This window comes from Dipodomys ordii, unplaced genomic scaffold, assembly GCF_000151885.1.
Source record: "Dipodomys ordii isolate 6190 unplaced genomic scaffold, Dord_2.0 Scaffold78, whole genome shotgun sequence".
Classification (NCBI taxonomy): Eukaryota; Metazoa; Chordata; class Mammalia; order Rodentia; family Heteromyidae; genus Dipodomys; species Dipodomys ordii.
This window is the reverse complement of record NW_012267294.1, coordinates 6,540,785-6,552,616: the sequence shown is the minus strand read 5'-3', so window position 1 is coordinate 6,552,616 and position 11,832 is coordinate 6,540,785. Positions and strand designations below refer to the sequence as shown.

The window sequence follows — 11,832 nt, the reverse complement described above, 5'->3', positions numbered from 1 at the left end:
CTCTTTCTGTGACAGTCTCGCTTTTTCCAGTACTGGCCGGTTGAGCTCATATAATCCCCCCATCCCTCCCTCTCCTCCCCCTCCCCTCAGGATGACCTTGAGAGCTCTTCTTGCCCTTGGAGGAGAAGGATTCTGGACTCCTGTGAAGAGAGGAGCCAGCCTCCTGACAGGATTCCCACAGTGGAGCACGGAGAGACAAGGAATGAACTTCCCGCACCGGAGAGTGGAAGACAAGGAATGAACTTGCACCGTGTGAATCTCCCAGCTGTCAGAGCGATCTGCCCCAGCACAGTGAGCCCCTGCCCCGAACACGCAGACCCCTTGTCTCCATGAGCCTCGGCTGCCCCGGGATCTCGGGCATGGAGGATGGAATCTGACAAATCCCTCCTTTGTTCCAAACCCCCTCGGTGGCTGACACCAGCTGCCTTTGTGCAAATGACAGCCAGGCATCAGTAACAAACAGCTTTCAGAAAACAGTTGTAATAGCTGCTGCTGTATGTGTGCACACACACATATATATTTGCATGTGTATGCATGTGTGTGCCAGTCCTGGGGCTTGAACTCAGGACCTGGGGGTTGTCCCTGAGCTTTTTCGCTCACAGTTCACACTCTACCATTTCGGCCAATCTTGTGGTTTTTTATTGGTTAACTGAAAATAAGAGTGTCACTGACTTTCCTACCCAGGCTGGATTCAAACCTGGACCCTCAGACCTCAGCCTCCCGAGTAGCTGGGATGACAGGCGTAAGCCAGCAGCTGTATTTGCCGTCTTCTAGTTGGTCATGCTCTTGGGCTCCCAGTTATCTTCCTCTTGCATGTCATCTTCCTCCAAGGTGTTTGCTGTGGGTACGTTTTGCTCCAGCTGGGGTGTGGTATGTGCTCCCCTCTGGCGGGTGGCTTGAAGGTCGCTCCCTGGTAGGAGGCAGGGCGTGGAACTTCTAAGCTCTGGTTGTTGTGACAGTGGCTAGGTTGCTGCCCACTCCATGGAGGAATTAAGATTGCTCTCAGGGGACCCTGGCACGTTCTTATAGGAGAGTTGTTAGAGAGAGCAAGCACCAAAAAGGAGGAGGAGGAGTGAGAAGAGGAGGAGGAGGAGGAGGAGAGGGGGGAGGAAGAGAAGCCATTCTTCATAGCTCCATTCTTCATAGAAGTAAAATTAGAAGAAGAAAAAGAAAAGGCTACCATTCATATAGAACCACAAAAGACCCTGAATAACCTGGCAGTCTTCAGGAAAAATGTGAAGCTGGATCCATCGCTAGCCGTGCTGCTGAGCGGCAGCGAACACACATAAAAATCCACACACAGCCCCCCCAGGACAGAAGAGCAAACCCAGAAATAAAACCATGCACCCACAGCCTACTGACTCTCCACAAAGGCACCCCAAACATGCATTTTCCAAGTCAGACTCTTGCATAAACATGACCGGAAAATGTGGATAGCCACATGCCAAGGAAGAGATGCAAACCCTCTCTTATACATCCAGAAATCAACTTAAAACAGGTCACAGATCTTACTGTAAACACTGGAAAACGATCAAATGACTACAAACAAGTAGAAGGTAAGCAGGGTGTGGTGGCACATGCCTGTAATCCCAGTTCTGGGAAGGTGGATGGAGGCAGGAGCATTGTGAGTTCCAGGCCAGCCTGGCTATGTTGTTAGACCCTCAAAACAGAAAAAAACAAAGCAAACAAACAAACAAAAATAAACAACAGAAAACACAGAGGAAAGACTTCAAGACTTTAGTGCAGCAAGGATGGTTTTGAGCACAGGCAAGCAATAGAAGCAGAACTGTCCCATGGGGGTTGCACCCCATCAATGGGCCTAAGAACAATCCAGAGAGTACCAGCCTGCAGAGCAGGAAGAAGGTGATGCTGCAGACTCTTCCCTTGAGGAGAGGGTGATGTCCAGAATAGAGAACAACCAGACTGTAAATCATCGGAACAGCCATCTCTGAACAGAAGATCCACAAACAGCCAACCAGTGTGGGGAACATACACCCAACATCACCAGTTCCCAAGGAACCGCAGATGAAAACTGTGGAGGCTGAGATCTGGAGGACCACCATGCCAGGCCAGCCCTGGCAAAGAAGTCTGTGAGACCCTCCTTCAGCAGCAAACATTGGCTCTAGGCCTAGCTGCTCATTTGAATGACTGATGGCTGGATGTCCCATGTGTCATGGTATTAATAGCCTTCTGTGTTTCTCTTGCCCATCCGGCTCTTGTCAGCCTCACTTGTAGGACCTCAGTTCCTTATTTGAGGTCAGGTAGAGAGAAAACAGTTTTCCTCCCCTGTTTCCCCAAGCTGGAACTTGGACTTCAAGTCTGCTCTATTGTCAGGCATAGTAGCTCATGCCTGTAATCCTAGCTGTTGGGAAGTACCTAGATTTCTGCTTGCCCCAAGAGACAGAGACCCAACTGGCTGAGAACTCGCTTCAGCAAATACTTGAATACCGAGCTTTCTAGCTTGGCAGGAGGAGCCTTGGTGAGGCAGGTAGTTAGCGTTGATAAGAAAGAGAAGGCAGGCATCTGTGGGCCTTGGGTTAGCTCGCAGGCAGCCAGCTTCATTGTTCTGAGGAAACATAAAACAAAAACAAGCTGTGAAAGAGCCTTTGAGGATACAAATTAGAAACAAAAACTCCTCCCTCCAGCGGCAGGTGTGATTGCCTGCCTCTCAGGAGCTACAGTTATATTGCGTGAGGATGAAGGGTGTGTTTCCTATGCTGTGCGTGTTTGGTTGCACCTCTACTGACTGGGTGTGTGGTGGGAGTCTGAGGGTGTAAGGTGCGGGGGGGAGGGGGTGTCAGGCCCGGCAGGAGGAAGAGCACAGAGGATTCACGTCCCATTCACTTTCTGGATATGGGCTGGGGGAGGGGGAGAGGGGGGGCGCAAAGAAGTGCTGTGGAATTTTGTGCTTTCCACGGGTTCAGCCAGAGGCTGGAGGGCAGAGTTCCCAGCGCTTGTGCCAGAGATGGATGTAGTTGCTTGCAAGACTATTGACAGAGCACACACTGGTGCCATCCATCTCTAGCCAACCAGAAGACGGGGGAGGCTCCAATCTGGCATCCTGGGTCTTCTAGGCCCTTCCCTCCCCTCCCCATGTAACCACCATGAGAACCTGGTGGTTGTCCGTCTCCTGCTAGCCCAAGAAATTTCACGCTGGAGTCTCCCAGAGCTCTAAGGTTCTCATGCCCTTCCTTGTATGCCACCACCCCATGTCACCACCCCACCCCACAGCGACTGCTAACCCTGTGTCTATAGCTTCTCATGCAACTTAGCTGCTTTATCATCAATGCCATGCAACTTCATGTTTAGGAATAAACTTTCTATTTGTTTATGCAAATTAATTTAGTGGATGAACATCAGAGTCCTTTCTTTTTTTCTTTCTTTCTTTCATTCTTTCTTTCCTTCATTTTTTGGTCAGTCAGGGGGCTTGAACTCTGGGCCTGGGCGCTGTCCCTCAGCTTTTCAGCTCAGGGAGAGCTCTCTACTGCTTGAGCTACAGTGCCACTTCCAGTTTTCTGGTCGTTCATTGGAGATAAGATTCTGACAGCCTTTCCTGCCTGGGCTGGCTTTGAACCATGATCCTCAGATCTCAGCCTCCTGAGTAGCTGGGATGACAGGTGTGACTGCTGGTGCCCAGCTAGGATGATATTTCAAAACATGGTCCCAGCATCAGATCACCTGGGCAAAGGAAATGTTCAACTCCGATCCCAGAGGCGAACTCAGGGCCAGGCTGCAAGAAGTCTATCTTCACGTGCTAGGTGCAGGGATGGGACAAGGCTGCCGGGTGCCTGCTCACGGTTCCAGGCCATGTCTTCCGTCTCTGGAGCAGCCATGCCAGTTCCCCGCCCTGTCTGCTCTGACCGCCTTTGTTCCTCTCTGCTCTTGCCAAGATTTGGGTGTGTTAATATTTCTACTCCAGCCACCCCACTGAATATGAAATACTTTGTGGTAAGATTCATCTGCATTTAACTTTTAATTAATTTTTTTGGTGCCAGCACTGGGGCTTGAACTTAGGGCCTTGCGCTCCCCTCTTGGCTTTTTTAAAACTCCAGATGGATACCCTACCCACTTTAGACACATTTCCTAGCTGCTCAGGAGGCTGAGGTCTGAAGATCACTGTTTGAAGCCAGCCCAGGCAGGAAAATCTATGACTCCATCTCCACTAAAACACCAAAAAGTCAGAAGAGAAGCTGTATCTCAAGGGACAGTGCCAGCCTAGGGAAAGTGTGCGGCCCTGACTTCCAGCCTCAGTATTGACACACAGAAAAGAACAACGAAAGGGAGGGGAGGGGAGGAGAGGGGAGGAGAAAGGAGGGGAATGAGCCGTCTTTCCAGTCTGCAGCATTCATAGGACTGTTTTGGAATTCCCAGCTCACACTAGAATCTCCCATCATGCTGCAGCTCCAGACTCTCTCTGGTCAGCTTCTCAAGACTTCCCCGAACGCTTCCCACGAGCCAGGTCCAGAGGGGCCTCAAGCTCACGTCGGGAGCCAGCCCTGCCAGGACTTCGTCACTGCCCAAAGGAGGGGAGGTGGATGTGGGCTCAGGGCTCAGAGGCCACAGCCCATGGCCAGCGGGCTCTAAGGGGAGAACGTGGCAGGAAGAGGATGGGGGGGGCAGGGGACCTGTCCAGGGACAGGACACACAAGCTCATCCCTGGGTGGGTCCTGGACATGGGAAACCTCACACACGGAGACCGGGTGGGAGCGCCGGGGTGGGTGGTGGGGCCGGGGTGCTGAGGACCAGAGTGAGTGGTGAGGACTGGCTGTGTGGAGACCCCCGGACCTTCACCCCCTTCCTGCCACCTGGGAAGGTTCTGGGAGAGGGGTGGATTCCCTCCGGAACGGCAGGAATGGCGGCTGCTCAGACACTGTTCTTCGCCATAACCACCACCCCACACTTAGAACCAAGTGTCCAGCCTTGGCCCAACCCCAGGGCTCTCAGGTTCTCAGACCATAAATCCCTCCACAGCAGGGGTGGGGGGAGAGGTGGGGGCACTGGGAGGGGTGGGGGGACAGGGCAGGCCATAAGGGGTCCCTCCCCTGCCCATTCTGTGTACGGGCCCGGGACCCCAGCCTCAAAGGCCACACTGGCCAGCCTGGGGCTGCAAGACTGGCAGGAAGGCAGCGGGGGAGATGAGGGAGGGAGGGGAGGGGACAGAAGGGGAGGGAAGGGGACAGGAGGGGAAGGGGAGGGGACAGGAGGGGGAGGAGGGGAGGGACAAGAGATGCCAACCGGGAGTGGAGACTGCTTGGTGGAGTGGGGTCCACTCAGCGGAGTGCTGAAGGGAGGTGTGACTCTTCACAGCAAGGGCTGAGGGAGCCGCTTGCATCCGCACAGCCAGTGAGGTGGGAAAGGAACCCCTGGCAGCCTGGCCCAGGCTCCCCCCGCCCCGCCCCCTGCTGGAACTCAGGGCCTGCCTGGGAAAGGCTCTCGTCATTTTTTAATTAATTAATTTATTTTTTTGTCAGTCATGGGGCTTGAACTCTGGGCTTGGTCGCGGTCTCTCAGCTCTTCAGCTCAAGGCAAGCGCTCTACCACTTGAGCCACAGCACCATTTCCGGCTTTCTGGTGGTTTATTGGAGATAAGAGTCTCATGGACTTTCCTGCCTGGGCTGGCTTTGAACCACGATCTCCAGATCTCAGCCACCTGAATAGCTAGGATTATAGGCGTGAGCCACCAGTGCCCGGCAGGCTCTCGTCATTTTGGAGGCCAAGCAATGAGGCAAGGAGGGCAGAGGTGGAGAGGGCAGAGCCAGTCTGGGGACAATGAGGGCACTGTTGGCCAATCAGAGCCGAGGACACGCCTCCTCCTGAGAAGGAGAGCAGCTCCTTCCCTGTGGCTGGAGGATGGAGGGTGGGGAAGGGAAGGCCCACAGGTCGCTGGTCTTCTCCGGGCAGGGCTGACCCCCACCTCATGTGGGCACCACCCAGGGCTGGTTCTGAGCTAGTCCCCCTCCTCCCTTTGTCCTGGATTCTGTCCCACCAACCACAGGCCCACAGCAGCCCAGAGCTTCCAGATCCATCGGGAACCCAGCCCTTCACAACCCCACCCCTTCACCTGCAGTTCACTCCAGCCCTTCCCCTCACATGATTTCCCCAAGCAGTCTTCTCATTAGGTGCAGCTTGAGCCCTGAGCAGGTTTGGTCATTTTCCTCTCAGACTTCCACCGGTTTTATCACCGTGAATTCCCATAGAACAAATGCACCATCTTCCTCTTCCTGAGACAGGCCTGTAAGTATTGTAGAATTGCTCTAATTCCAGGAGAGATTTCATTCCTCTTCTTCAAATAGTTTCTGCTCCTTAGCTGTATGGAAGAATACCACATTCCTCTTCTTCCCCAGCTCTCCAGTGAATACGAATCCATTTCCACATTGTGTGTATTTGTTCACAACCCCAATTTATTCCAAAAGAGGCATAATGGACACAGCAGGATTATTATTTTGAAAATAATGAAAGCCGGATGCTGATGGCTCACACCTGTATCCTAGCTATTCAGGAGGCTGAGATCTGAGGATTGCACTTCCAAGCCAGCCCGGGCAGGAAAGTCCATGAGACTTTTATCGAAAACCCGAAGTGGCTCTGTGGCTCAAGTGGTAGAGTGCTTGCTTTGAGCTGAAGAGTTGAGGGACAGCACCCAGGCCCAGGGTTCAAGCCTCACTACAAACAAAGTGGGGGACAGGGGAGAGGAACAATTAGTAAAGAGAAGATATGGAACAATTGGTAAAAAGAAGATAAGTCGATATGAACCCCAGGTAAGTGCAGGATATAAACCTGTGCCAGTCCACGTCTAAATCTGGCAAGGTGTATAGTCCTAAGCTTGCCTTTTGAATATTTTGGCAGCCATAGCAAAAAGAGAACTATGGACAGTTATACCAGTCCATCTTCATAAGAGCAAACAGGAAACATGGCTATTCCCGGATGTGGAAACAACAGACACATTTCCGCTGGGCTCGGCCAGAAAAGGTTCCAGCCAACAGTTCTGATGGTACATCCAATAACCCCATACCCAATAACACCACACCAATAACGTCACACCCAATACCGCTGCACCCACTAACATGTGTCGGCACACTAACACAGGCTGTTTCTTCGCAGTCCTTTCTCATGGTGACTCTCAACCCTTGATTCCAAAGCACAATCTCAAATAAAAATGTTCGTTCTAGTCTGTTAATGGGCCTCTTCAAGTGGGGCAATAAAATATTTCAAACCCCATCAACAAGATCTAGAAAGATCTGTTTGGGAAGGCTATATTTCTATCCGCAGGGCGGCACTGGCTTCCACTCTTGGGAGCAACGGCTCTCGTTAGCATCACTTCGAGCCCGGGGGGCACCCTGACAGAGCTGATCTGCAGCCTCATGTCTTCATCGTTTACTTGATTTTCTGGACTTAAGTGCAGGGCCCTGCTGTTTATCACCACACCTCTCCCCTTCCACTAAGGTCATGCGCTCTTTTGTCCTGTGGACAGTCTTTGACTTAGATTTTCCCCAATGACCACGGTACCGTATTTCACCAAATAGAAGACTCGTTTAATGGCAAGGACCATCATTAAAAAAGAAGAAACAAAGATTAAACCTTGTGAAGCCACCACATTCGGCTGGGATTTCTGAAGCACCTGACTTTAGCTATGAACTCATGCCTCTCAGCGTGAGTGTGTGACACGATTATCAATGCGCACTCCTAATCTGCTATCTGTGATGGGACAGTAACCCCCCCACCCCCAGAGCCCCGTGGTGTGGTCAGCAGTGAACATGAGGAACTGGACTCAGCCAGGAAGAGGCCACTGCCCGTCCCAGGAGAAACATCTCAGGCTTTCTTGGTTGTTAGTTTGTGCAGCCTCACAGGACAAAAATGCTAACTTAGTTACGGAATGCAGAGGCCTCACTTATGTAACTGGTTGAGCCCAGTGCCGCCCATCTTCATCTCAAACGCACACATCCATCCATGCTCTTGTCCCAGTGAAGCGTCATTTAAGACAATTTCCACAGCTCAGACCTGTAATCCTAGCCTGAGCAGGAAAGTCTGTACGATTCCAACTTCCAATTAACCAGCAAAAAGCCAAAGATGGAGCTGTGGTTCAAGTGGTAGAGCTCCTGCCTTGAGTGATAAAGCTAAGACAAAGCACCCAGGCTGAGTTCCAGCCTCAGGACCAGCACATACACATATACACATGCACATACACATGCAAACACATGCACAGACAGACAGACTCCTGGCACAGGGTCATCTCTTCAGGCCTGCAGGGCCTCACCACAGCTGCCTTCCCCTTCCCCACCGATTGCCTCGGTGTCAGGGTGGGCACAGGCCTGCCATCAGGAGGAGGGGAGGGCTCAGAGTGTACCCCACCTTGGATGGGGGGGTGATGCAGGTTCCTGCTCCCCCAGCAGGGGGAGGCATGGAGCAGCCTTGGGAAGGGGCACACTTCTTAGTAGTTGGGAGGCAGCAGTGCAGAGTACAAATGTTGGGCTTCAAGTGAAGGTGATTTTGTGTTGTAGTCACAGGCTCGTGAGACCAGACCCCATGAGTTTTGGTCTACAGCAACAAGTCAGGCAATGAGCTGGCACTTGTAGCTTATGCCTGTAATCCTTGCTACTTCAGGAAGTAAGGATCTGAGGGCTGCCTGGGCAAATAAATCTGAGAGACTTTTATTTCCAATTAACCAGCAAAAGCTAGAAGTGGAGGTGTGGCTCAAGTGGCAGAGTACAACCTTGAATGAAGCATCCAGATGAGAGCATAAGGCCTTGAGTTCAAGTCCAGTACCAACAACAACAACTACAAAAAGAAATGAAGTATTCATAGACATAAACTATAAATGTATGCCAATTTTTATATTAAAAACTGTGTGTCATGTTATTTATAACAGAAAAAAAAAGCTCTGGAGCACATCTTGCAAACAAAGTGTACCCAAATGACTGTGTAGAGTGGGAATATGTGTACAAAAAATTACAGAACAGCTGGGTAATGATGGCTCATGCCTGTGATCCTAGCTACTCAGGAGGCTGAGATCTGAGGATCGAGGTTCAAAGCCAGCCCAGGCAGGAAAGTCCATCAGACTCTTTATCTCCAATGAACCTCCAGAAAACCAGAAGTGGCGCTGTGGCTCAAGATGGTAGAGCACTCACCTAGAACAAAGCTGCTCAGGAACAGAGCCCAGGCCCTGAGTTCAAGTCCCATGACTGACCAAGGAAAACAAATTACAGAACAACCAGGCACAACCAGCTTAAAGAACTTACTCCCATTTTATAAAACACAGACATGCCGAGAAAAGACTAGACAGAAGTATGCTAGCATTCCTACTCACACCGATGCAGTTTAGAACTAAGGTAAATTTTGTTCTCATTTTTTTCTGTTTGCTGCCTTTTCTTCCCTTAGCTTGAATCACCTTCATCCACAGAGATACCATGAGTGTCTTTTTGTCTTTTTCTGCCCATCCATTCTCACAGATGCACCTCGTGTGCTGAAATTGCCGGTCCCCCTCCCTCCCCCGTGGCCCCCCACCCCGCCCTGCCTGCCAGAGGCTTCTGTCTCCGCCTCAGCTTTTCCTGGAACCGTTGAGCACTGGTTTTCCCACTTTAAGTCAGCTGGTTAGGAATGGAACAAAAGCCTAGGCAGGGTTTCGCTTTGCGTAAGCGGTTTGAACATCGGGGCGTGGGCTGGGCGCTGATTCACCCGCAGGCTGGCATCTGCCGTCAGCGGACGCCCCAGGTCCCGGCAGACCTGTGACTCACCCGCTGATGCTCCTTTCGCTGCTCGCTCGCAGCAGGTGAAGGCCGGAGCTCCCCAGGGGGACGCTGGGTGGCCCACCGGGGAGAGGTGCGCAGACTCACACGAGAACGGGAAGCGTGCTGGGCTTCTCCTTAGAGGGCACTGCCCCAGGGGACCCCACGCCGCGGGGCAGCACTAAAGGAGGGGAGCTGGGCAGTCTCCATGGAGCCTGCTCTCCAGCCAGGGTGGCACTTGCACCTGGCGGGAGGATAACCTCCTGCGGATGCTGCACCCCGAGAGGAAGAGGACCCGAAGGACAGGTGTAGGGTCAGTGACGGGCAGAAGCATTGTGAGGTCAAGGGCAGCCTGGGCTGGCCTCCCAGCTACTTAGAGGCTGAGATCTGAGGATCACGGTTCAAAGCCAGCCCACGTAGGAAAAGCCAGGAGATTCTTGTCACCAGTTAACCACCAAAAAGCCTGATGTGGAGCTTTGGCCCCAGCCTTGAGTTGGAAAAGCTCAGGGACAGCAACCAGGCCCTGAGTTCAAACACTAGATCCAGCATAAACAAATAAACAAGAAAGAATATTTATTTATTTATTTATTTATACACACATATATCAATGTAGATATAAATATCAGAAGCAGTGTCTGAAAGGGTTGGAAATAGATTGCTCCAGAGAGTAAAACTGGAGGTACCAGGAGTTCGAGCCCCAGTACCAGCACACAAAAAAGAAAATGCCTTCAAAGGTCTGAGCCTCCAATAATGGAGACCTTGTCACCCTTGCAGTTGTCTGAAGGAGCTGCTCAGAGGAGAAATCGGAAATCTTGGGGTGTACTTCCTCCAAGCCCTTGGGAACAGGATACCAGGACTTTCAATGAGTCATTAATTTCCCATTCATTGGCTCTTCTGCTGACAGAGTCGGTGGGGGAGGGGCTTGTTTTCAGCCCCTCCACGGATTCTAGAAATGGCATCAGATTCAGGGCAGCTGTCTAGCAATCCTGGGGGGGCGCAGCTCTGCGCCTCGCATTTAGCCGCGTGGAAAGGAGAAAGCAGGTCCCCGGGCAGGTCTGGTGAGCCCCCCAGGATTTGAATCACCCCCTCAGTCCTGGTGTCTGGAAATCCATCATTCCAACACAGACACAGCAACGCCAGCGGAATGGCTAATGAGTGACGTTCAGAGAAGTCAATGCAACAAGTATTCACTGACTGCACTGAGAACGCACAGTGTTCAGGGCCAGGTGCCAGGGAGGGAATGGGAGGGAGAGCAGACACAGCCACCCAGGACCTGATTTCCTTGCCTAGAGGCTCTCGGGCCCATCGACAGACAGACAGACAGACAGACAGACCACCCTCAGGAGTGATGCGGAACTAGAGCCAGAGGCTACTATCTGAAGCCGTTGACCAAATATAAAGGAGCCGGGGTTGGATGGGGAGGCGAGGAGGCTACGGGGACGAAAATCACTGGTGCAAGGATGTGCTAAGCCAGTGTCAACATTAGCAACTCTATCAAACGTTCTCTAAGAGCCTGGTGCTGGCGGCTCACACCTGTAATCCCAGCTATTGAGAATGCTGAGATTTGAGGATTGGGGGTTCAAGGCCAGTCTGGACAGGAAAGTCTGTGAGACTCTTATCTCCAATGAACTGCCAAAAAGCCAGATGTGAAGCTGTGGCTCAAGTGGTAGAGTCCTAGCTTGAACAGAAAAGCTCAAGGACAGTGCCCAGGCCCTGAGTTCAAGCCCCAGGGCACACTGGAGAGCGAGGGCGGAAACCTCAGGCCCCACTCCCACTTTCTCTCCACTTAAACCAGAGGAGCGGGTTTGTGTGTTCAGTTACCATCCCCAATGGGTGCCCTGTGCATTTAGCAATGGGCAAAGGCTTCATTATGAAGACTAATTCTGCAAACCACACGCCAAAATCAATGTCATGATGTGTGGTCCAGCCTGGCTGAGTTCTGTGAGCCAATGAGGAGGTTTACAAACTCACAGGACCAGAATAAATTCAATCTTGCTGTTGGGTGGGGGTAGGGGGGTTAAGAATATCAAGATCTACCTTAGCAGCAGTTTTGCTCCGGGTGTGTGTGTATGTGTGTGTGTGTGTGTGTGTGTGTGTGTGTGTGTGTGTGTGT

General features: G+C 51.9%; 1 protein-coding gene across 2 annotated transcripts in view; it reads right to left on the bottom strand.

Moving 5' to 3' along the window:
* Window positions 1-2,360: 2,360 nt before the first annotated feature.
* Window positions 2,361-11,832, bottom strand: part of Cd2 (CD2 molecule) — a 20,322-nt gene continuing 10,850 nt past the window's right edge. Inside the window, exon 7 of one of the 2 annotated variants that reach the window (XR_001175375.1) lies at window positions 2,361-2,566. The gene's annotated coding sequence lies outside the window, so the exon portion shown is untranslated. Of the gene's footprint in view, window positions 2,567-6,638; window positions 6,657-11,832 lie in introns of those variants that run through there. The other variant, XR_001175376.1, reaches the window with a different exon arrangement.